The sequence below is a fragment of the Protopterus annectens genome, chromosome 7.part0 (genome assembly GCF_019279795.1).
Source record: "Protopterus annectens isolate FY-2018-M chromosome 7.part0, PAN1.0, whole genome shotgun sequence".
Classification (NCBI taxonomy): domain Eukaryota; kingdom Metazoa; phylum Chordata; order Ceratodontiformes; family Protopteridae; genus Protopterus; species Protopterus annectens.
Genome location: NC_056739.1, coordinates 258,766,732 through 258,794,161, shown reverse-complemented (window position 1 = coordinate 258,794,161; position 27,430 = coordinate 258,766,732).

Sequence of the window (27,430 nt, the reverse complement as noted above, 5' to 3'; positions counted from 1 at the left end):
CATGTTGAAAAAATATCTGAAAGATGAAGGTCAGATTTGCAAGAACTCCTGGACATTTCTAAGTTAAATGAACTTCCATATCAGGAGGACCTTAATTTTTTGGGTCTATGTTATAACAGCGAACGATCAAAAGATCGAATGCTGTTATATCGACCACAAAAGAACGAAAACAAAAAAGAGTGAACAACCAGAACAGTGAATTTTTTCCCAGGGGAAAAATTTGCGGTTCCCAAAAAAAAAAAAAAAACTAAACACTATTTTAAGTGTGGGGCTTCACCCCCACACCCCTTACTTAAATATACCAACTCTGAGATCACACTACAGCACCAAAAATGGCAAAGTGATGGAAGCGGCCAAGTGACTTCTTTTCCTGGGAAAGAATTTGCTTAAAAGCTGCTTCGTCATTTTGCGTTTTCAACATTTACAGTTTGACCAAGACGCATTCGACAGAATGCATCTTCGGTCTTCTGACAGGAACCCAATTTTTTGATGGTAGATGTCAAAGATCTATACACATCTATCCCACATTTGGAAGGGTTAGAAAAGACTGACTACTTTCTTAGAGAGAAAGGGGCACCTGAACTAGAAACCAGACTAGTAAATACCTTGTTGGATATTATCCTAACAAATAATTATTTCTTGTTTGAAAATAAGTTTTATTTACAAAAAAATGGTGTGGCAATGGGGTCCCCATGTAGGAACAGCTTTGCCAACATGGTGATGGCCCACTGGGAAAAGAAACATATCCTTAAAAAATGGAAATGTAATGGAATGGATCTCGTTTTATACCCGCTTTTTGGATGACATATTCATCATTTTTAAAGGCGGTTTGGATGAAGCAGAGGATCTCTTTAAATATTTGAATCAAACAACAGAATTTTTGAATTTTACGTACACGTTCGATCAAGAAGTAATTACATATCTTGATATTGAACTAAGAAAATATAGAGTCCTAAAGAGATTAACATCTAGGATTTTTAGGAAAAGTACATTTTCTAATAACTACCTACAATATAGCAGTTTGCACCCTTTTCACCAAAAAAAGTCAGTAATCAAGGGCCAATTAGTTTGAGCTGCTAAGATGGTATCTATTGAAAGTAATTTAATTAAAGAATGCCAAAAAATCGGTGAAATGTTTATTACCAGGGGTTATCCCGAAGAACCTATTTTTGAGATCACTGCAGAGATCCATCATAAAAGGGCTAATGGAACATATGTACCTTTGCTAGGTACTCCTCAAGGGACAAATGCTAATCTGAGTAACAGTGTACATCAAGTAGTGACTATGTCCCCGATAAGTTTTATAATAACCTTCAGTATGGGAAGTAGAGACATTCAAGCCATAGTCAAGAAAAATTGGAGCACATTGAACAATGATTACAACTTACCCTCTAAGTTTACTTTTAAGAGGGGGAGTAATTTGAAAAACTTTTTAGAGGTCTTAAATATGAGATCAGTTAGACACCCTGGGATGGCAAGGTGTGAATCATGTAATTATTGTAAACATATGGATGTAGGGTACAATTCCAACATCCAATAAACAGTTTACCACAACATCTAGGAGGTTTAACTACAATTCGACCTTTATAGTATATTTAGCTCAATGCCAACTTTGTACCGCTTTCTACATTGGGAAGATGCACTGCAAATTGAGAGAGCAAGTTTATGAGCATTTAAACTACATTAGGAAAGGAAAAACAGAGAATGCATTGGCCAACCATATTAAGCTAAACCCAACACACTCCTTCAAATTTAGGGTCATTGACCATATTGCTAAAGACCCTAGAGGTGGACCTAGGTCCTTACTTCTGGAGAGATTAGAATTAATGTGGCAAATTCATTTAGATGCTTGCCACTTTCAGGGCCTTAACAAAACAACGTGTTCTATTCAGTGTTTGTTAAAGCTGAGAAATTTGACTAGATGAGTGCATGTAAGGTTTTGGGACTTAGATCACCCAAGGTGTGACTATAAACATTATAAACATTAACCCTAATTCAATGTACGGATCCATTCACAAACAGTTGAATAAAGACACATACATTAAAATTTATTAGGGACCTAATACAAGACCCTTGTCATCAGTCATCTATTTGTAGATAGCGGTATACAGAGACATCTTTACATCTTTTTTACATCATATTTTCATATCTCATGTTATTTTAGGTAGTGTAGTTGACTAATATAGACACATCTAAAGGAGGACAATAATATGATGACACTGTGTGAACAGTGTACAACATTATGTGAATTTATTTTTTATATTTTTTGTTTTTATTATTGAACTTCATTACTGAATTTTTTAACTCTGCAACAGACACAATTTATGCATTGTTTAGTTTTGTTCACACATGCGTTGCGGTATGTATTTATTATTTAGCATTTTTTAAGGAATTTATGTTGTATTTTTTATGCACTTCAATTGAGTGTACTAGCTGGTTAACCATTGTTTTTATTAACTAATTTATTAACTAATTAGTTACTTAATCCAATTAAGATGAGGTGAGGTTAAAGTATTTAAGTGAAATTTGTGATGCATTCATTATCTGAGGAAGTCTGGTCACTGACCAGATGAAAAGTGCTTCATCATATTGTGCATTTATTTTATTTTATTAAAGTCTAGTGATTTTAGTTTGTATTCTCACTTTTGGTATCATTATTTTTCATTTGTTTTTCTTGCCTTTTATACTAAACTCTTTATCAAAGATGCCTGCAAAACTGCATCCAAAATACAGTATGCAGATGACTCCACTGTTCTCTGTATTGCAAAACTCATCAACAAACTACAAGAACTTACACAGGAAACCTGAATAACATCTGCCTAGCTAATCCTAAACCCAAATAAATCCAAACTGATCCTATTTACTCTCAAACAGACTACAATCAACAAACCTCCTTCTGAGTTCCCTCATCCAACCAACAAAAATTGAACACACACTAAATAGTAGGCATTTTTATACATTAGAAACTAAAATTTGACACGCATCCAAAATATTCTGAAAACAGTTCTAATTCAGACTTTATAATCATTGACATAAACAAAGATATCTTAAAATTAGATTACCATACAAATACCCAAGCAACCACAACAATCCAAGCCACCATGTTTTAGTAATCTTACCTTGGCCATAGACTGGGCACACAGCTATAATCAAACTGACCCATATACAGCCCTGTACTACTTCATAACAACTTATCACAATACAAGATATTCTCATTCCAGTAGCATACAGAAAACTTATAGCTCAGACTTGCCCTTGGATAACAAAAGGCATCAAGCAACCAATGTTGAAGAAAGACTACATGTGGAAAAGATAGGAACAGAACTTTGTAAGCAAATAGCTAGTGCACCAAACCTTCTTGGACCGGTAGAATAGCCAAACAACCTATATTAGAATGAATCAGGAAGCCCTTAGTGGCACCCTAAAATACTACTGGAAAGTGTTGAAACAATTGAACACGTCACAGAGAACAGACACTCAGTTTCTATACACTCAAACTACAATAATGATAATAACGGAAACTTTCCCAAAACCAGTAAGCACCTTTTACTCATTACAACAGATTAACTGATAAACAAGCTTCTAGCTTTAACAATTACAAAAGAAACTGAAAAAGAAATAAATCCCTTGGTTTTATTCACTATTTATAGTACATGTTTTTCTTTAAGAAAATAGCACATATTGAAAAGAAAAAAAAAACTATTTAAAAAGCCAGAGATCTCTTCTGAAGTCAGACTCAATAGCTAATATTCAGCTTTGCTAAAAATATCCATTTGCAAAATTACTAAAACACTCACATATATCATACTTTACCTATGTGACAAACCCTTTAAACATTTCATTATAAATCTCTTGCCCAAAGTGTATTCCTCTAAAGAATTAAAAAAAAAAGTGTAAGGAACTTCTCTGTGTGGAAGATGTTCAGTCCATACATCTCTAGTTAATCACTGTATATTAATCAGGTCTGACAAAAGTAGTAGAAGTAGCGAACTTAAACTCATCTTAAGTAAAAAAATAAATAAATAAATAAAAAATATATAATTGTACAGAATTACTAAGTATTCGAAAGTAATCCAAGCAAGGCAGGCAGTCTGTTTCCAGTCGAAAACCCTTTATTAAGTACACAGACAAGCGACCCAAGTAAAACAAAATAGAGTAATAGTTTCCTCACAATCTTTCTACATATATATATATATATATATATATATATATATATATATATATATATATATATATACTTTTTATCAGGCAACAGAGTGGTTTATTGTGCTGTAAAATAAAGTGTTATTGGTTTGTTTGTTTGTGTCTTTCGGCTTTTCCCGGTTAGGGGTCGCCACAGCGGAACTCCGGTCCGCTAATGATTGGCAGTAGATTTTTACGTGCTGGCTTGCTGGGCCTAACACACAACCTTCAACGAAGGAAGGCCCATTCATGCATGTCGACACACAGAAGACGCTCTAACTGAGACTCGAACGGGCAACGTCTAACTGTGAGGCGACAATGCTACCACAGCACCATTGGTATACATGTTAAATTCACATCCCTTCCCCCATCAGTGTGACATTCGAGCTGGTCCTGCCCTGCTTAGTAGCTGTCATAACAATATAACCCTTATGTACTTTAAACAAGATTTATAATGATGTGGTACCTCTTATTTAACCAGATTATTACGCCTGTGATTTTATCCAAGACAATATACTACATGGCTGGAAATATATCAACCTTAGTCCATTTGGCAATCAAAATATATATAAACATATACACTTTGCATAAAAAAAAATCAAGTGTAAAAATCATATTCTATTTTCATAACCTATTGTTAACAAAGATCGCTTTCGTCCTTCTAGACTTCTTCATGTCTGTGTACAAGAACCCGAAAAACTATCTATAAAAATATATATAATTGCATAATTAGTTAGTATTGTTATTACATATCATTTTGAATAAAAGTGGATATTTTGTTTCCATCACCATACATTTTTTCTTATTATTTTTTCTTTTTCTGGTTCTCTTTTTTCCACTTTTATTCAAAATGATATGTAATAACAATACTAATTATGGTAACAATGTCGCTACACTCGAAAATATTCTCCTATGGGCCTCTACTGAAATTAACTATGAAACTTATATCTTTAGTGATGTGAACATTGACTGGAATAAAATCAATTGCCCCTCTACTCTCTATCCATTAACCTCTATAACTTCACTCAAATAATCCTATCCATCACTCGACCTAACAAAATAAACCCTCCCGGATCCACTATAGATTGGATCCTAGTCTCAGATCCAAATAAAATAACCAATTCTGGCACAATTCTTGATAGCTTTAGCGACCGCCTCCCAGCCTTCATGCATTGCTCAACTAGTTCCTCCCCACACCAGCATCAGTACATTCAAACTCATAACCTCAGTAGCTTCAACTCAACTACTTTCTCAAATACTTTCAAACAAATTAACTGGCAAATTCTAAACATCCTTCCTCTTGACAAGGCTATAGAATACTTCAACTCTGTCTTCCTTGATACTTTAAACTCACTAGCACCACTAAAACACAAAAGGATAAAAACTAAAACTGCTCTTTGGCTATCCAAAGAGGCAAAACCGATTATGCACCACAGAGACAAACTATGGAAGCTTTACCAGAACAATAAACTGGACAATACCTTGCTCCAATATAAACAGCTCTGCAAACATGCAAAATGACTAATCACCAAAGATAAAAAATCCTACTATATCAAACTTCAGTCCAATAACAATAAAAACCCCCGAAAAATTCTGAAACTCTGTAAACTCACTCCTCAATCCAGGCTCCAAGAATAATCCCTGCCCTGACCCAAGTAAATCTGATCACGAACTAGGCTTTGAATTTAACTCATTTTTCATAGACACTATTACTACCATCACCAAGACATTTCCCAATAATAACCCAACTGCTCTACACTCTCCCCTTCTAACTCACCTCATCTGTTTGAACTCAAACCCATCCCCACTAACTTTATAAAAAAACTTTTGTCCAAACTTAAACCTTGCTGTAACACTCCCGACAATATTCCCTCTTCCTTCCTAAAATTTGCTGCTGATGGCATTGCTCTCCCAATCAGCATCATTATTAACCAATCCATACAAGAGTCATACGTCCCCAAACTCTGGCGCTCAGCTTATATTATTCCTCTTCATAAAGGAGGCAAAAATACCAGCATCTCAAACTTTCACCCCATTGCTTTGCTCTCATCAATCTCCAAAATCCTAAAAAAATGCATCCACCTCCAACTTATGCCTTTCCTGACCCAAAACAATCTTCTCACTCCTACTCAGCATGGCTTCCATCCAGGCCATAGCACAATAACCGCTCTACTCTCTTTCCTAGAAACTGTCAATCAAGCCCGGGATTCAGGCCACTTAGTTTCTACTGTTTTACTCGATCTGTCTAAAGCCTTTGATACTGTTTCCCACAAGCACCTTCTCTGTCATCTCTCAAACCTTAATCTCTCACATAATGCTTTATCCTGGCTCTCCAACTATCTATCAGACAGATCACAAGCAGTCAAATGGAAGAACTCCATCTCTTCCTTCCTACCTACCCCTACTGGTGTACCACAGGGATCCATCCTTGGGCAAATGCATTTTTAACATCTTCATCAATAACTTTCACACTGCTATTCCTGATGCTAAAATCATTCAATACACAGATGATTCAACCTTAGTCTGGTCTGCCTCAAACCTCTCTGAATTGCTAACTAAAACTCAAGCTGCCTTCTCAACAACTGAAAACTGGATGCGCCAAAAACCACCTCTCTCAATGCAAATAAATCAAAGATTCTACTATTCCATCCCACAAAGACCCTCTCCTATGATAAAAACAACTTCAAAGTCTATAGTCAAACCAACTCACCTATAGAAGTAGTCCCGTCTGCCAAACTACTTGGCATTACTGTAGATGAACACCTCAAGTTTGATATTCATATTCAACAAAATATTAAGAAACCCCACCAAAAGCTAGGTATGCTGTATAGGAATAATCACTTTCTCTCCAACTCTACCAGGTAAACTCTGGCCTCGACTTATCTTCTTCCTTCCTTATTATACGAAGCCCCTCTCCTAACCAACCTGGCCTCCTCTATCACCTCTAAACTAGAAAACTGCTACAACAAAATCTCTAAATTTGTCTCTAAATCTAAAAATACCACCCATCACTGCCTAACCCTACAATCCCTGAATTGGCTTGAACTCCCAAACTACCTAGACTATTTCCAACTCACTACTGCATATAGACTCATATTTCACCCAACAAAATGTCCCGCTCTAACATCCTTCCCCCTTATACACCCAACAGAGCTCTCAGATCTGAAAATCAGAACTTAATCACTATCCATAAACCTAAACGTCCTGCTGGCCAACTTCTCCTATCTTTCTCACTAGGCAAAAAATGGAATTCCCTTCCCTCCACACTAAGAACCATACCAAACTCAGAAAACTTCAAAACCCAACTATTCAATCACCTGTCCACTAAATGGAAATGTACCTGCCTTCACCCAACCTAATCCAAGGGGGTTCTCGCTCTGGTTCCCAAGCTCTACAACTCTCATAGTTGTTATCCTATGAGCCTAAGCTCTCAACAATTTCTATAGGTTCTCTCTAAGCTCTCACCTCCTACAGCTACCCTCACGCAGCCCAACCTTGCAAATATTGTAAATAGCATTCTACTGTTGATATGTGTATATAAAGTGTATTTACATTCTTAAAAGGTTTGTATGTAAACTGTTTCCACACCTAACCCATATCTGTTTTCCTCAAATGAAACTGTGTGATCCCTACCTTCAAGCTTAATGAATTTAACTATGTATGATATTGAATGCATTTATGAGTAACTATTCTACATAAGATCTTTAATATTAACTATAATTTGTATCTAAATTATATAATGCATCTTTGAGCTTTTCTCCCCGGGCCTCCACTGAAAATGGGTGAATTCAGCCCAGTGGACTTCCCCGGTAATCAAATTGCAAATAAATAAATAAATATGACAAAACCACTGCTGACCTTCAGCAAAAGTGGCAGGAAAATGCCATCCTAGAAAATGATAACTGGAACACAATTCCAGTTTTACAGAGCAGTTATTTTAGTGTCTATCTTAGTCCGACCATAACATTTATCCTGACCAGCCTACAGTTATGCTATAAGGCATTCCTATCTATTCTCGCTGGTTCATAGTCAAGTCCTAGATTGAAATGTTCTCATCTTCATGACTGAATGCTCCAGCTCCATAACTGAGGAAAGAAATCACCTTAATTATGCTAGACTGTAAATAGCTTTTATATTTTGATTTATATGAATGATACCTATACTGATGATGCATGCTCATCAATAAGCCCATAAATACTAGTAAAACTAAAATGTTATAAAACTTGTAAATATGATTTTGAGTGAGTATGTTAAATATGTAATGTTTTTCTATGCCTATTCATATACTGCTGTGTTTTTTTCAAATTGCTGTTAATAAATTCTTAATATGCAATGTTACTCCATGGTTGTCAGGATTCCTCATTTATTCTACTCACTATACTCATATATTATTGCAGTAAAGATTTTGTAATTTCACATCTGCTACTGTTTGTTTTTTTCTTTAACAGTCATTCATTCTGTGGAGCTTTTCTCTCTCTCTCTCTGTGTCTGGGACTACACTGAAAATGGGTTACAGTTTAGTCATACTGTTCCAACTAACAAATGCAGATAAAGTAAAATAAAATAAAATGAAAGTTCTGTTAATTTGTGTTTTGTGTATTTCTCTTTCTGTTTGCAAAAGTTTTGCATTTGTACCACAAGGACAGTTGATCAACCCCCTTACCCACTTATCAAACATCAAATAGATTATGAAATGAATTAATAAGAAAACAAAAATATAAATAAATGAAGGCATTTTTGAGTATATGACTGCATTGATGGTTTATCTGCCTATGCACCTTACCTCAATCTAATTAAAGCATTTGCACCATATCCATTCTGAAACATACAAAGTTGTGTATCTGAAGATAACTGAAAACACAACAACTTGCATTCCCAAATGGCTACATGTCTATATACAACAGGTAAGAAAAGGAGGACTCCTAGTCTTACAATCACCTTTCACCAGTGGAATTTGTCAAGGATTATCCTGGGAGTTATTCCTTTGTGGCAAATGAAAAGTTAGGGAATCCAACTCTGAACCACAAGAAGCAGCTCAGAAAGAGCTCATAACCAAGTTCATAAGAATGTACCATAAGGAGGCATCCATGCATGCATCTTATGAAGAATTGCCATTCACCAAGTGGCACGTCTGTATGGCCCATCTTGGCCAGGATATATGGTAACAGATACAGCATGGTGGGTTAGACAAGGGTTATGTGCTGCATGTAGATGTGGTCCATAATTTACAAAACTATTGAACTTTAGGCTGTGTAGGCCCATCCTAAGCTGAAGGCAGCCATTTAAACAACATAGAATTTGTCCAGCATGTGTGAGGCTATGAATACAGTGGGAAAACTATGTCAGAGGATTGCGTCTATAAGAAAATTAAAGTGGCTTTGTGTCCACTGAGTGGTGCACAGCTACAGTTATCCCACTCCACAAGGGGGAGATTCACCTTGGATCCTGGGAACAACTGCCCCATCAGTCTGATGAGCCTGATCTGCAAGGCCATGGAATGTATTATCATGGAACTTATAAGCAAAACAAATTGGCAACCTTCAAACACTGGACCCCACCCAGTTTGGGTTTGTGAAGGGTTGATCTTGTCTCCTGAACCTGATTGACTTATTATCAGTCTCCAGAACTGTGGATGAGGGTAAGGCAGTCCACACAGCCTATCTGGACCTCACCAAGGCCTTTGACATCATCCCCCACTCTCGAATCATAGATAAACTTACTAAGCTGGGCATTAATCCCTGCATCACTTGATGGATAGCTGGCTTACTGACAGAACCCACACTGTAAAAGTAGCAGACTCCAAATCCAGCTCCAGACAAGTGACAAGTGGAGTACCTCAGGGTTCAGTCCTGGGACTGCTCTTGTTTGGCATCTACTTTTCTGAAGTACAGGCCAACACTAAGGGACTCTGGCTAACAAAGTTCGCAGATGACTGCAAACTGGGAGCCATTATTGAATCCCCAAATGATGTGGATATTCTACAAAAGGGCCTTACAGAAACAGATGCTTGGTGCCAGATCCATGGGCTCAAGCTCAATGCCAAGAAATGTATAGTTATCCCCTTTGGGAAAAAACATGTACTCATTCATTACCACATAGGTGTCAGTACACTAAACACTGAAAGTGTGATAAGAGACTTAGGGGCATAGGTGGACAGTGGTCTCACCTTCGATAACCACATCGCCACAACAGTCACAAAATCCTTCTATGTAGCACACCTCATCTCTAAGGGGTTTTCATCCAGAAAAAAGGAGGTCATTGTCCCACTGTACTCATCCCTCATTAGACCCATTATAGAATACAATGCCCCATTTGGTATGTACCTCTCAAGACATCTTCAACAACTGCAAAAGCCACAGAAATACCTCACTAAAAGAATCACAGGCTAAAGCAGAGGCCCTCTGCTGTCTAAAAAAACTCCAGCTATACTCTGTCGCATATCGTCTACTCAGAGGTGATCTCTGCTTAATGTACAAGGCCATGTCAGACCCAGAGCTGTTGGACCTGCTACACTTAAAGAAATCCCATTCCCTCAGAGCCACATATTACAGGGATCTAAACCTTGTCATCACGATGAACACAACATGCTGGAGGGATAGGTTCTCACCCAGAGACTCCCCAGACTCTGGAATAGACTGTCCATACATGTCAAGCAGAGCATCTCTTTGGCCCTCTTCAAAAGGAACCTTGACAATTGGATGGGAGATAGGAAATTCAGCCCAGGGATCACTTCAATTGCCCTGCAAGACAGGGGTCCAGGGAAGTAAATATTGTGGGAAGAAATAGCCAGGCAATTGTTAGGGCTAGGCTTGTATAGACCCTAGGGCTGATAGCCTAGTGCCAGCCTATGAACCTATATGGGCCTGTGCATCTTGTGGTGCAACTGTACCTCAGGGCATCTACCAGATGGTGCAGCATCTAATATTGGTCGAACTTGCTGCTTTGCACCCTGTCCTGTTGTACACCACAATTCAGATAGCATCCTAACTTTCCAAGCAACATGGAAGTGCATGACCTATGTCTATAACATACTGCATGAGACTTCTGTATTCTCTACATGGCATGTGCTGTCCTTATCCATGTCGTGATCTTTCTATATTATTTGTGTACTTCCTGTAATGTGCAGGTATTTTCTTACCTTCTTGTCCTCTAAGATATAGTTGATTCACAGTGGTGTCATTTTCTTAATTTTTCTCACTATTTTACAGTTCACTTGTTGACAATGAATACGCATGTCTAGCTCAGTTGCATTCATGTCTCTTTTTCTGATACTTAGATTATAACCATCTAGTATCACATCCTGCTTCATACCCTTAATTAATAGTTCTGTTGTGCATAACTGATTATTTTTGCATATTAAGTCATGAAGCTAGCAAGACAATTATGGTGGAGGCATGACTAACATGGATAAGTGAAGGCAGCAACTGTGAAAAGCTGTATAACTTTAATTGCTTTTTGACTAAATATCTAACTGTTGAGGTTCTGTACATAATCAAAAAGAAATTGAAGCTATAAAAGGATTATATATATTTTTCCACTGACTTAAAACATTTCCTGTCAGAGTACATTGGTGAAGGTACTGGAAAAAAACCCTAAGATAAGTTATTAAAACAACAGTTAAGAATCTTCCATGAAGAAGGAAGTAAAATGTATAATGCTGACTATTTAAGATCTTTCAGGTAAAACAGACTAGCTGGATACAAAAATTACAATCTCAATAAAGACTGCAAAATTTTTTACTTATTTATTACTTGTTTACCAGGAAAGTCCAACTTGGAATGAAGCCAATTTTCAGTGGAGGCACAGGAAGAAACGCTCTAGACACATGTCTTTATAATTTGGGAGAAAACCAGAGTACCCGGAGAAAAACCCCATGAATGCAGGGTACTCCACATAGAAGACACTCCAGCCAAGAATCAAACTGGAGAACCTCATGCTGTGAGGCAGCAATGATACCATTACACCACTGTGCTGTCCAAATGTAGCTGGCCTGTACGGGGATTGAACCCATGACCTTGACGTTATTAGCAAAAAACAAATATATTTGTTAAGTAACCTGGTAAAGCAACATGGTGAGCCAGTCAGCAGTACAAAAGATGCTTTAAATGACTTTGAGGGAAGAATAAATGAAGGTGAGAGTCAAGGTGAGTTTTTGTTAAAAATAATTGGCTCTTAGACAAAATGGGTAATCTGAAAATAGATTTAGAAGGAATAATTTACGAATATGTGGAGTTCTTGAGAAGTATTAAGGAGTCAACATAATACATTTTCTTACTATCTGGTTGCACATTAATATAAACTTACCTGAATTTATTTCTTTTGGTATTGATAAAGCATCTATCTATCTATCTATCTATCTATCTATCTATCTATCTATCTATCTATCTATCTATCTATCTATCTATCTATCTATCTATCTATCTATCTATCTATCTATCTACCTGTCTGCCTTCTGTATAAAAATATGGTGCACCTTCCTGCCCCACCATTGTAAGGTCTGTCTTCAGACTGAAAAGGATTTAATTTTAAAGACAGCATGGTCACATCCTACTATAAAGATAAGAGAAAACACAGTAAGAGTTGCTAATGACTAATGTAGAAAAGTAATGTAAAAGAAAAGCTTTTCTTCCTTTAATTAAAGAACTAAAAATGAAAGACATCAAGTGTAATTTATCTTTTTACAGCTAAAATTAAAATTAATTTTCCTGAGGGAATGAAAGTGTTTGAAACATTAGAAGAAGCTACACTATTCATCCAGAAGATCAATATTTTTTACCACTACTGAAGAAATGGATTGGAGTGCTGCATCCCATAAGAAATCAGGAGAAACAAATGCATGGAAAACTAACACTAAGCCTAAGAAACTCAAAAACAAATGAACATGTTTATTATCGAATATAGTTATTTAGTATATCAACAAATAAAAGTATGCAGCAGGGTGAATGCCCTATCCAAACAGCAACGAAAAAATAACACAAAATAAATATAGTTAGGGCGATACACAGCTCACAGCAAATATGTCCAAAAAATCCAACGATCAGCAAGACATCAAGAACTGGAACGTGTAGAACATAGTTCAATCACATGAAGCAGTAGACAAATCAAAAAAGGATAAAAACATGATTTATTCCAGCAATAGAACACAGAGTTAGCGCTTTCACCTTTCGGCTTCTTCAGACTCAATAAAACACCATAAATTACAGCCTCTTAAATGCTAATAGAATTAAACTATTAACACATTAAATAAATAATTAATATCCTGTTTGAAATATCAAACATAGGTAGGAATGACCAACAACATTGTATAAAATGCAGCTGAACCATAAAATAAATACAATAAATAATCTACAGAGCATATAGTAAACACTAAATAAAATGCACGATATGCTACAACTACAAGAAAAAACTAGTATGGTGCATATACTAACAAGATCTACACATAAAAATATACAAAATGTGTAAAAGACATATAAGTAGTGCACCAGAATTAGCTGTGATGTTAAACCCAGGAAGATGTCTGCAGAGATACCTAAAAATAAGCTAAAACATCAAAGATATATACAATAGGTGAAGCCATTAAATAATACCTCAATTATATACTTTCAGTCTCCTCATTCTCAAAAAAAGGCTTCAAAGACAATTTGGAATTCAGAACAGGGCAAACATCAGATCTAAGCCTCATAATCCACACATTCTCTCTGCTCTCGGTTAAAGTTCTGATGTCACCTCCTCGACTGGTAACATTAATAATTTCCATGATCTTAAAATTAAACATGTGGGTGTCATCTGTATCCAACACGTGTTTGGCTAATGCATTGGTCTTATTCTTTACTCTAATGTTGTATAGGTGTTCACGCATCCTGTCCCCTCAAACACCTGTTCGTCTTACCTATATAAAAAGATGAGCAGGTGTTACAGGAAGCTAGATACACTAAATCCCTAGACATACAATCACCTCTGACCTTAAATTGATAAGAGACTAAAGTGACAGGATGTATGAAAGTATCATCAGAATTAATGAAACTGCAAAAATTGCATTTCCCACACTTCCTGGTTCCATATGGAGTCATTATAAAATCATTGGTGATGGTGTGTTTATCACAGAGTAATCTCTTGATGTTTCTCTTATTCTTATATCTGAACTGTGGAACATCACCAACAACTCCTTTAATATGGGGATCGACCATGAGAATGTCCCAATGTGTTCTCACTATGTCTTTAATAATACCAATATCTTTAGTATAAAATGTCGAAAACGCAGGGTGACTATCTGGTTTGTGTACAACATCAGTGGGAGGATCGGACAGGTTGCTCACCAAATGACTGTCAGAAAAATATGGGGCAGCTACTCCAGATCTCAACTCAATAAGTCCATCCATCCCACTCAAGATATTGGTAGTTTTATATCCCCGCAAGGTGAGTCTATGATCTAAATCCGATAAATCATCAAGGAAACCAACTTCAGTAGGATTATACCTAGAAGTCCTCATACTCTGCCCTTTAACTATATTATTATAAACAAATCCAGGGTGCATACTATAGTTATTTAGTATATTCATGTGAACAAAAATAAATTTGAGAGCATAGCAGTAAAGGAGAAAAAGCATTTGCAGATGTCTCTAACTGTAAGTAAATTTTACTTATTGTTTGTCCTGTCCCCCCTTTAAATGACGACAGTACACACATAAAGACATTTGATGACCTTTTATTAAACTGTATTATACAATGAACTATGTACAAAAAACCAACATTAATTATCTTCTTCAACAACAATGATCTCCGGGCAGCGTCACCTCTCACCCTGGATGAACTTTACCTCAAGGCAACATACCAACTTACCCTGATACCCTCTCTACCGGGGCAGCGTACCTACTCACCCACATAAAGAGGCAGCGTGCCTTCTCACCACACCACCATACTAAAACCATAAACCAATAACCACCTTCTTTAGAGGGGGAAACAGAAGAGGACAATCCTGTCCCTCTTCATCTCAAATTGCCCACATCTTCCATCCATACAAAAAAGAGGAGGGTGGGAGGGCCACCAACTCACGCCAAATGTGCCTTCTTCCTTTAATCCCAAACCCTTAGTACTGTCAGAAGTCCCACCTGCTCCTACCTCACTTCTGTTTACATCTCCCTCTCTTCTTAACCCTTTCACCACCACAAACCCACTATCCTAACCAACTACAATCCTTACCTTCATTTCTACCACTATACCCTCCCCACACCCCTTTAACCCCTTACTCGAGGGACCGGGACAACTTAGTTTGTCCCAAACTGCATTTGTCCTGTCCCCCCTTTAAATGACCACACTACACACATAAAGACATTTGACGACCTTTTATTAAACTGTATTATACAATGAACTATGTACACAAAAACCAACATTAATTATCTTCTTCAACATTGATGATCTCCGGGCAGTGTCACCACTCATCCTGGATGAACTTTACCACAAGGCAGCGTGCCTTCTCACCCTGATACCTTCTCCACTGGGGCAGCATACCTACTCACGCACATAAAGAGGCAGCGTACCTACTCACCTCACCACCATACCAAAACCATAAACCAATGACCACCTTCTTTAGAGGGAGAACAGAAGAGGACAATCCTGTTCCTCTTCTCCGCCACCAGCCTGATCCCAGGCTGTTCCCCCTCCTAAACCCTAGCCACAATCATATCCTCTAAAAAGAGTTTTAGATGCAAATTAAAAAGATCTAGACTCACATCATTAAGGTGTACTCCATCCATTCGATACCAAGACTCCTCTCCATCCCCAAAATCTCTATGGTCAATAGTATGCATCCCCAAAATCCTTAACTGCCTAGCCAACTTTTGATTAACACACCTTCTAACCCTTTCAATCACCTTATAGCTATATGCAGCCCTCCAACACAAATCTGGAACCAATTCTGACCACACAATTTCCATACCTGGGTACAATGCCTGTAATGTCATCAAATCTTGCAACATAATGTCCAACAACTGTTTTTTAGAAACAATGCCCAAATCATTGCCCCCTAAATGAATGACTAGTATACACGGACAATCCACCTTCAGTTTAGTCCTCTCAAATTCATGTAACAACCCGTCCCACCTAAGCCCCCTAACACCATGCCAGGACACTGACCACCCTAAATGTGCTAAACCCAAATTTACCCCATCAATCCTAACTAAAGTACGCTTCTCTGCCCAGTGGATGAACGAATGCCCCAAGATGATAATGTGCTTCCCTAAAAGAAAAGAAGAAAAATTAATAATCAGACCACAACTTATCTAATATGACAAAAATGCATTTGAAGACCACCTCCCCACTCTTTTAATCAATTCAATAGAACTACCCTCCCTAGCTAAATTTGAAGCCCTACCTATCCTGAATGAATGAGCTGCAAACCTCTCCGGCGTAAATCCCATACAACGTAAAACCTTCCTCACCAAAAGTATGAATCTACTACTCCACACCGCCTTCCCATCCACTGAACAAAAAATTAACTCCCCTTTCGCCTCCTCACAAATTCTTTTGCTCACATTCCTGGACAAATGCAAGGATTCTTGTCAGTTTTAAGCAACACCACACATCCCCTACCCAACTGATCTGTCTTACTCCTCCTTAATGCAATAGTAACCTCGCCCTCCCCTATAATGACATCCTTCCAACATAACGAGCCTAACAACTCTGAAATACGAAAAGCACCAAAATATAACGATGTACATAATGTACCACACATAAAATAATCCATAGACCCCTTTTGCAACAAACCTAACCCTTTCAACAGAACTTTCAATATAACCCTCGTAATTGGCCATCGAATATCCTTAAGTTCCACCATTCTCCCCAACCCCTTAAGATATGCCCTAATGTCCAAGACTTAGTGAAATCCTGCAACCTCACTACCTTAGCGAAAATTCTAATTGCAGCCAAATCCACCTTAACCATCTGCAAAGCCCTGCCTAACCCCCAAGCACCAGCTACATATCGCAGTAGTAATTCCTCCAACCATAACCCTTCCTCCTCTGGCAGCTGCAAAATAAACTGATTAAAATCAGAAAGAGCCCTACCATACGCCTTCCTTGTAGAAGGGGCCCAGGAATGCCGTACCAACCACCAGGTTACATTGACCCAAGATTCCACACCTCCACTGGCAGGATTTCTGGCACCTCCTCCACCCATGGAAGCAACCCTCAAAACCTGAGAAACTGAAATCGGGACAAGCTATCAGCAAACTCATTCCTTACACCAGGCACATGCACTCCTGTAAAAGAAACATTTACTAGAAGGCTCTACAAAACCAATTTACATAATACCAACAATAACAAGCCAGACTTAGCTGTCTTCTTTTGCAATTCCCTCACTACAGCCATATTGTCAGAGTGAAAAACTACACATTTGCCTTTCAGTTGCTCCTTCCACACCACTGAAGCTGCACAAATAGGCATCAATTCCAGAAAGGCCATGTCCCGCTTCCATACCTCCTCCCAATCTCGAGACCATTCAGCCACAAACCACTGACCCCTAAAATAGGGCCCCATGCCAGCACCCCCAGCTGCGTCTGTAAACAACTGAAGTTCCTCATGCCCCACCCAGTCTGACTGCCAAAAAGATATCCCATTAAATTGTTGCAAAAAACTGTTCCACAACCCCAAGTCTTCCCGCACCAGTTGGGTTACCCTAACCCAATGGTGGTTGTTCTTACCCCCTTTCAGCAAGTATGCCAGTGACCTACAAAAAGCTCGCCCTGGGTGTACTGCTCAACAGGCAAAATTCAAAAGCCCCAGCAACTCCATAACAGAATGATTCTGAATCTTATCCTTACCCAACACCAAACGTATCACCGACCTAAGCCTCTCTATTTTATTCTCTGGTAAACAAAACAGTCCCCGCTCCACATCAACTGTTAATCCAAGAAATTCTAATGCCCTTGCCAGACCCTCCATCTTATGCTGAGCCAGTGGTACCCCTAACTCCTCACACATAATCGTAAACTCCCACAAACCTTCCTGTGCTCCTACCGTTCCTTCACCCACCAACAAAAAATCTAAATAATGCAGTGCCTTTTGAGTCCCCACTTTCTGCTGCCAAATCCAATGCATTACTGTACTGAACTTCTCAAAAGTCGCACATGCCACTGAACAACCCATGGTCATAACTTAATCAAAGTAGTACTTATCTCCTACCTGCATCCCCAATAGTGTCCAATCCTCACTCCTAACAGGTAACAATCGAAAAACCGACTCATTGTCGACCTTAACCAACCATGGCTCCCTAAATTCCCTAATCACTTTCACTGCATCATCTAAGGAAGTGTAATGCACCCTAACCTCCTCTTCTGCAATAAAATCATTTACTGAATTCCCTTCTGGATAAGACAAGTGATGTATCACTCTGAATTCCCCTTCTCACTTCTTTGGCACCAACCCCAAAGGTGACACCCTATAAGCACTAAAAGGCGGACTATCAAAAGGACCCAATAACCACCCCGCCCTACTCTCTTTCTCCAGTAAAGCCTCAAAGATGTCCTCTTTACCTTGAACAGGTCATAAATTCTTGCAACCCCCCCACCCCTTCCCATGGTGGACTTAATAGAATACCCCCCTTGAAAACCCTGTATTATCTCCTCTTTGATGGCCAAGCCAGGAAACCAATGAAGCTTACTCCAGAGAACCTCCACCTTAATAGGGAATGGCGCCCCTCTCTCTATTGCCTCTAAAGAACCCGAGTCCAAATCCCCGGGACCTATGAAAATTACACCTCCCCCGGGCCAGCTGAAAGCCTTGCCCACCAAAACTACTCTCACAACCCATAACATTGGAGTTCCAGGACAAATCCTGCTGACCACCGCTAGTGGCTGAATGATGGCCAAGCCAGGAAACCAATGAAGCTTACTCCAGAGAACCTCCACCTCCAGCTGAAAGCCTTGCCCACCAAAACTACTCTCACAACCCATAACATTGGAGTTCCAGGACAAATCCTGCTGACCACCGCTAGTGGCTGAATGACCTCCCCTCCACATCTCGAACAAACATGGGCAAATTTGCAACCCACCCATGAACAGGAGCCACTATTAAATGACCAACACACACCTGCTGTTTCCAACTCACTCAACCTTCTGTTAAAGCCCCCGTAACTATCCATCATTGTAGCCAACAATAGATCTGGGTGATGCACCTCCCAATGAAGTGACTGGTCCACAGACTTCCATTTGTGGAAATGCTGATCATAACAGAGCCAGGAATTACCCGACCTTAACCGCTGTGCCTCACTAATGGTAAGGAAATAGCCTAGCAGTGGCAGAGCCAAGGACCCATCCTTCAACAGCTGCACTGCCATAAAATAAATAAAGCCAAACACCCAATTATCCCATGTCCTAGGGCAAAGCTTACCTACCCCTCTGCCTTCCCAATGCTGCTAAGGCCGCTAACAAGTCCTTACTGTTAGAGGACTCTACTTCCACTAGCCGTTGGACCCGTTCCACATCGATCAGCTCAAACAAATCCACATACTCCCCTTTCCAAATTTTTTTCCTTAACCGGACCTGAAATGTGCAGAGTCAGAATAACTGCTCCTGTCCCCTGCCCCAAAGACTGGGTAACCAACCAGTCACCAGGCCACAGCCCAAAATCAGAGCCTACCTCTGAGCCCAAGCCCAAACTGTCCCCAGAACTCACCGCCCCCGACATCGCATCTCTAACCGGGTATCTGGAGCCTCCTCTATCCCTTGCACACTGCCCCCGAGATCCCCAACTGACAAGTCGTCATCCCTCCCCACCCCACAATCCTCAACCCCTAGCTCCCCCAACAATGCTGCCATAATAAAACCATTAACTGCACCTTTGTCTTATAATGTGCTGGGAACCGATGTCTCCACTGCTATCACCTGCTGCAATCCCTGTTGCTTTTTTCCCCTGGCTGGGGTTTTCACCGCCATGCATCGCCTCTTCTGACCTGGGGTCTGTTCAGTTCCTGTACCACCTCCGATGCTGCTGCCTCCTGGAACAGCTCCTTCACCTGGGCCACAATTGCTTGCCACCTCTGCCTTAGCTCTGGAAATTTGGCCATCTGTAAAAGAGAAACAAAATATTAGCACTAGTCTATAAGACTGACTGCCCTACTCCCCCCAACCCATAGTTTTGCCTTGCCCCTGCACCTTAACTTACCCCTGCCTGCCCACCGTCACCTTTCACCCATCCTGTCAACCACATCTCCTACCATTAGCACCCCTTCCTACCCTAGCATATCCCCTATCAATATCCCTCCCTCTATGTATCTTTGGGGAGAAAAAAAATATATTAGTTAATTAATTACTTAATTAAGTCCCTCTACCTATCTCCCTATCAATCAGCCACCCATTCCCATCACCATTCACACAACAAGGCTAAAAACACTTACCTTCCCTCCCAGCACGATCCTCCATATAGGTAATGGCTAATAAATGTAGTGTGCATGCGCGAATCCGCACTAGGACCTAACGGCCGAAAGAATGGCAGCAGCAACCCACTACATCACCAGGGAGGACAGAGAAGCCATATCACCATGACCACCATTGAAATCTAGGATGGACGGATGCCCAATCAGCCGTGACGCCATCCTGAAGACGGAAGGATGAAAGAAGATGGACTGACACCCACAAACCCACCAGGGAGATGAACCGCCAACCACCACTATACTACCGATGAAGAAGATGATGGACCCCCCCCCCGAACGCATGCCACAACCACCGGGAAAGCGACTACGGACACATCAGCCCATGAACCCACCAGGGAGAAGATATTCCACCACCGAGTCCTAGGACAGAGGGACACCCGGACGACTGTGACGCCATCCTGAAGGCAAACTGGAGAACACAAATGGACACCCATGGACCCCCCAGGGAGCATGAACTGAAAACCCGCCGCTACCACCAATGAAAATTAAGCCGGATGTACGATGGACCCCCCTGGGGAGCTAATCTGCCACTATACCCTAATGCTACCACCAACCATGACCACCAGGAGAACATCTACCCCAGAAACGGACACAGCCAGCCCACGAACCCACCAGGGAGCATGAGGGGATAATCTACCACTACCCCCAACCTAACTGGGACTGGATTACAATGATGGACCCCCCCCCTTTGCCTACTATGACCACCGGGAGAACATCTTCCTTTTTTTTTTTTTTTTATGTACCCTGACCGCATGGCACCGACGGCCTACTACTCGATGGAGCTAAGGACAGGCCCAGCCTGTCACTCGACCACATGGCCCCACCGAAACAAGGCCCGATGAATCCCCAGGAGACCGGCGGATGACAGGGAGCAAGGAAAAAACTTCAAAACACACAAGTAAGCCTATCATTACTCCCATCCACTTCATTATATATATATATATATATATATATATATATATATATATATATATATATATATATATATATATATACACACACACACACACACACACACAGTATTTTATTTTTTTTGTTGTCCACCCCAACCATTCACCCACACACACACACACACACACACACACACACACACACACACACACACACACACACACACACACACACACACACACACACAGTACTCTATCACCCTTTCCTACCAGTAAACTCAAACTATATTCCCAGATTCTAGCCCCCCCCTTAAATTAACCTCTAGAAAACACCAAAGGGGGGACTGACCCACACCACCTAACCATTTCTCTCCCCACCATCCAAGGCCTACCTTCATCCACGATACCTACAGGTCATCCGGACGTAAGCTAGTTGTCACTCCACCAACTCACACCAAATGTGCCTACTTCCTTTAATCCCAAACCCTTAGTACTGTCAGAAGTCCCACCTACTCTTACCTCACTTCCTTTTACATATCCCTCTCTCCTTAACCCTTTCACCCCCACAAACCTACTATCCTAACCAACTACAATCCTTACCTTCCATTCTGTCACTATACCCTCCCCACACCCCTTTACCCCCTTACTCGAGGGACCGGGACAACTTAGTTTGTCCCAAACTGCATATCTCATCATAAAATGCTGGGCCAGATTCCGGAAGAGTTGATCTCAGTGTTTCTACAAGTAATAAAATATCCACACACTAATATTTACTACAATACAATAGTCATTCATATTATAAGTTATTTAGTTTAAAATAATATTCATACTATTACCTTTTTTTACATGGAGTGTGAAAATAGTTCATAAGTCTGTTTATTCATTTGCCATGGTAACACAGCATTTGATGTGTAATGGCATGGCTTTTGTTTCTTGCTTTTTAAGAGAATGGTTCAGACATTATAGGTATTAGAAGATGGTTTTATAGCTCTCTAATTACTTTTTTATTATTCTGATATGGATGATTAGACTGTAATTAAAGATGAACTATGTTTCCACAAAGTATTTGAACACCTGATATTTGTTTTGAATGAGAGACGTTTTGTTCGTTAACTTGTTCTAGCTTCCTGAAGTGAATCAAGTAAACTTACACTGTTAGAACACAAATTATAAACTTTTTTTCATCAACTTACTTTGGCCTTTTTATGAATGGTTTACTATGAGATCTTGAAGTAAATCCATATAGTATACCATGGAGATGTAAAATGAAAGACCTTCAAGTTGATGCATGCTGATGTCATCACAATTCACATTCAAAGCGTACAAGGAAATGAATATGTGAAACATGATCAGATTTACAAATAAACCAATTTTTTTAACTCATTATATCTTAAAAATAACAAGAATAAAAGGAACTAATAAAAATTTCAGATCATATAATGGCTTGTTTTAATATTTACATTATATATTTATATAAACTAATGAATAAGAGATAGAGATTTCTGAAGTCTTCAGGGCAAGAACTGCTCTTAAAATTAATAGGACACCAATAAGTTGAAAGCAGTCTGTCATGTTGCATGATACATTAGACAGTGATAGCACCTAAATATGTTATTACTACTTAATACAAATGTAACTAAAAGTCTAGTATTTTGCAAATCAACTATAACTACTAATCACAGGTCTATGTTTGCGCATAAAAAACAATACAGAGAACTGCTAATAATCGAATGTTAAACAACAGAAGTTTAACATACCAAACATGCTTAACAGTGAAAAACAATTCATCGAATGACCATAGTTGGCCAACAACCAGAAAGTACCAGGATGCATAAAGTAAGTTATGAAAACCTTTTTACAAAACTGCCTTCTTCTCCACTGTAGTGCAATCTTGGATTTGGTATATATATTAGGGACAGTGTGGGGGGGAACAGCACCCCACTATGAGAGGTGCAGGGGCCCAAACCCCCACTTTAGCTGGTTACATTTGCGATGTTGGCCAGCTATGGCCATTTGATTAATTATTTTTCACTGTTAAACTTTTTCGGAACATTAAACTTTTTCTGTTTACTGTTTGATTATTAGTCATTTGCTGTAATTTTTTATTTGATGCGTGAACTTTGACCCAATAATCACAGGGTATCTTTCTTATTAGAAAGTAATATGAAGATGCTTTATTACGTGGAAGCACAAAGCTATGTGATTGTGTTATTACATCATGCAATATCTTACAAGGCTACCTTCGGAACTCCTGTGCAAAATGACATGATATTGTTTAATCAGTCCTGATTCTTTGATTTTACTAGTGTTTCAAAAACATGCTTTTGCTGAGTGGAAACTGAAGGTAAAAGGATTTTACAAGACAATATTGCCTGTGCTCACACTTAAAGAAGTAAAGCAGTAATAATGACTACAAAACTTATCTGCTCCATGCACTGCATATGACCTGAGCTTAGCCAGGTGAAGCCAGCTTGTATGCTAGCAGATTTACCGGTTGTTGTGACAGTAGCTGAACTTGCATATGAAGCCAATGAGAACAATGAATACTGTGCATTATGCACTGTTGCAATAAGCTGCTGCTTGTCTATTTACAAAATGCTAGTCTTCAGCTGAAGGTTCTATAGTAAAAAGTCTCTAGTCCTAGAAACAGATGTCCTCATTAAAATAGCACTGAGATTAGAACATTAAGTGAAGTTATTTAAAAATTAAGGTTTGGCTAGACAGGATTCATCGTATGTAGTATCACAGTGACACTGCAAGTGTGCTTAATACAAGTTTCAAATGCCTTAGTTTTAGATTTCATTTCTTTTTTTTTTTCAATAATTTTTATTTTTATTTTTACATTAATAAATGTCACAAATAAAAAACATCTTACAACATGACCATGTGCATATATATATATATATATATATATATATATATATATATATATATATATATATACACATACACATACACACATATACATATGTTATACATTGATGTCAAATACCACAGGATATAGGTCATACAACATATCTATTTATACTATGTACATAGATGCTTTCATTGTTAATTCCACAGTTATATAGACAGTATATACATTCGTAATATCCAAGTTATTATTTAATATCTGAACTTGTATGTCTTCTTTGGTTCCATTATAGTGTATTTCTAAGTTGCTGTGTGATGAATTATGCTAATGTGATGTTAAAGGTTTGTTCCCAAATTTCTCTGGATTTCATGTTTTTGTTTCTTTTATCTATTACTATTTTATGAGCTAAAAGGTGTTGCATAGCTACTTGTTTAAAACCCTCCCAAGAGATATTTATCGTATCTAGCCATTTAAAAGCTATATACAGTTTCATTAGTAGGCAAATTGTTAAAAGTGTATTTGCTTGTTTTCTTGGGATGTTGGGTGGGATAATGTGTAACAGAGTGAATTCCCAAGTTAATGTTGATGTTTGATAACCATTTTTTGTAATTGTACCTTGAGAGAGTTCCAGAGTTTATAGACACATTTACAGCTCCAAAATACATGGATTAAGTCAGCTAGCTGGTCCTTACAGTGTGGGCAGAAAGGTGATTTTGATGTGTTAAATTTGTGTAGGATTGCAGGTGTAAAATAAGCATTATTATTGATCATGAGCTGAGTGTATGCTAACTTTTTGAGAGGTAGAATCTTCAGTGTTAGATTGATTGCCTGACTTATTTGCTGATAATCTATGGATGGTTTAATTTTTCTCCAGTACTTGGAGAAGAGGAGGTCCTTCTGGTATTTGATTTCATTTATCTTTTTATATGAATTGGTAATAGTTTTATTTGTTGTGATAATAGTTTTCCAAAGCCTGCTACAAGTTTCTATGTCACTATTGGTCATAGTAATATTTTGGAGATAACTGGAACACAGTTCTTTGATTTGTCTTAGGATTATTATGTGTGATTTAGGGAGGTTTAAGTTGGTCCTCATTTCTTGTATTGAACAGTTAAGGTAGGGATAGATATCTTGGATTGTTTTATCTTTTAGTCTGGGAAAAGGGACTAAGTCCAACATCTTATTGTTTATTTTTAAATTTGGGTTTTTATGAAGGGGTTGCAGTATTGTCATGGCATGTCTAAGGTTTAAGAATTGAAAGAGTTTTTGCCCTAAGTTGATAGAATGTTTTAAGGGCTCTATAATGTTATAAGTTTGTATTTCTTTCTGCTTCAGGAATGGAAGTGCTTTGGGATTGAAACCTAGAGGTTTAATATATCTATAATATATTGTCACCCAGAGAGGAGACCAATTTTCCATTGACGAGTTATGTTCAGCTATTCTCAATATTCTGTAAGTGTTAATGATCGAGTAGTACATTTTAAAATCTGGCAGATTTAGTCCTCCTTTGCTTTTGGGGAGTGTTAATTTTGGATAGGAGATTCTGTTTTTTTGGGTTCTCATATAAATTTTGCTAGGAAGGTATGAATTTGTTTGAAGAATTTATTATGTATTGTTGTCTGTGATGTCATGAATATATACATTAATCTAGGTAAAATGTTCATTTTGATTATTGATACTTTGGCCAAGAATGGTAGTTTTAGGTTGTTCCATCTTTTGCAGTCTTGCATTATATTTTGCCATTTAAGGTTTACATTGTGTTGGTAGAAGTCTTTGTTACTCTGGAAAAAGGTGATTCCCAGGTATTTAGTTTCTTCTTTAATTTTTATTGTGTTTAACAATGGTATTAGTGAGATGAATTTGGGTGTTTTTAGGGGGAAAATATTAGTTTTATTAAGGTTTAGTTTGTAGTTAGACATAGTCGAGAAATGTTCAATTGTAGCTATTATTTTGTTTATATCTGAATTTGGTGTAGTGCAGTATATGTTCAGATCATCTGCAAATGCAGTGAGGTATATTTTGAAGTTGTGTATTGATGGAGGATTGTGATATGTATTTTGTTTAATGTATAGAAAGAGTGGTTCTAGGTATAGGTTAAACAGGAAGGGTGATAGTGGGCATCCTTGTCTTGTTCCATTTTTTATTAGGATTCTATTTGACCAAGTTTTATTTATATACAGAGATGTGTATGGGTTGCTATAGAGAGTTTGGATGATCTGAATGAAGTTATTGGGTATATTAAAGTAGGGTAGTGTTTGGAGTAAGAATTCTAGATTAACCCTATCAAATGCCTTGTGGGCATCCACTACCATTGTGTAGATGTTGATATTGTATCGGTTAGCATAGGATATTAGTGCATCTAATGTTAATGTATTGTCACTAGTCTGTCTATGTGGTGTAAAACTGGATTGTTCTGGGGAGAGGATTTTTTCTATCAGATTTTTCATTCTGTTTGCAAGTATAGAGGTAAATATTTTAGTATCTATATTTAAGAGGGAGATAGGTCTGTAGCTTTTGGGGTTTTTGAGGTCTGTGTTCTTTTAATATAAATATAGTTTTAGAGGCATTAAAGTGGATATCATTTACTTTATAGTTTGTTATGTAATTCAGTGTATAGTATAGTAGTTTGGCTATCAAGGGGGAAAATGCTTTGTAAAATTCTGATGTGAGTCCATCCGGACCCGGAGCCTTATGCACTTTTAAGTGTTTGATTGTTGTAATAATTTCACTGATGGATATCGGCTCAGTTAGTTTTTTTTGTTGGTCTAAATTGAGTTTAGGGAATTTCAGTTTTGAAGAAAAGAGTTCTATCTTCCTTTGAGGTTTGTAGTATTTGTGCTCCATATATTTGAGAGTATATTTGTTCAAATGTTTTAATAATGTCTTCATTTTTGTGTAGTTTTTGTCTCTGTAGTTTATTTCTGATATACTGGAGGCATTTTTGTGTTGGCAGATAATTCTGGCCAGAGCTGTAGATGGTATTTGAGCTTCTTCTGCGTAAGTGGCTAACATTCTGGCTTCATAGAAAGATAGGCTCCTGGTTTCTAACATATATAGATCCCTTTGCAGTTTTAAAAGT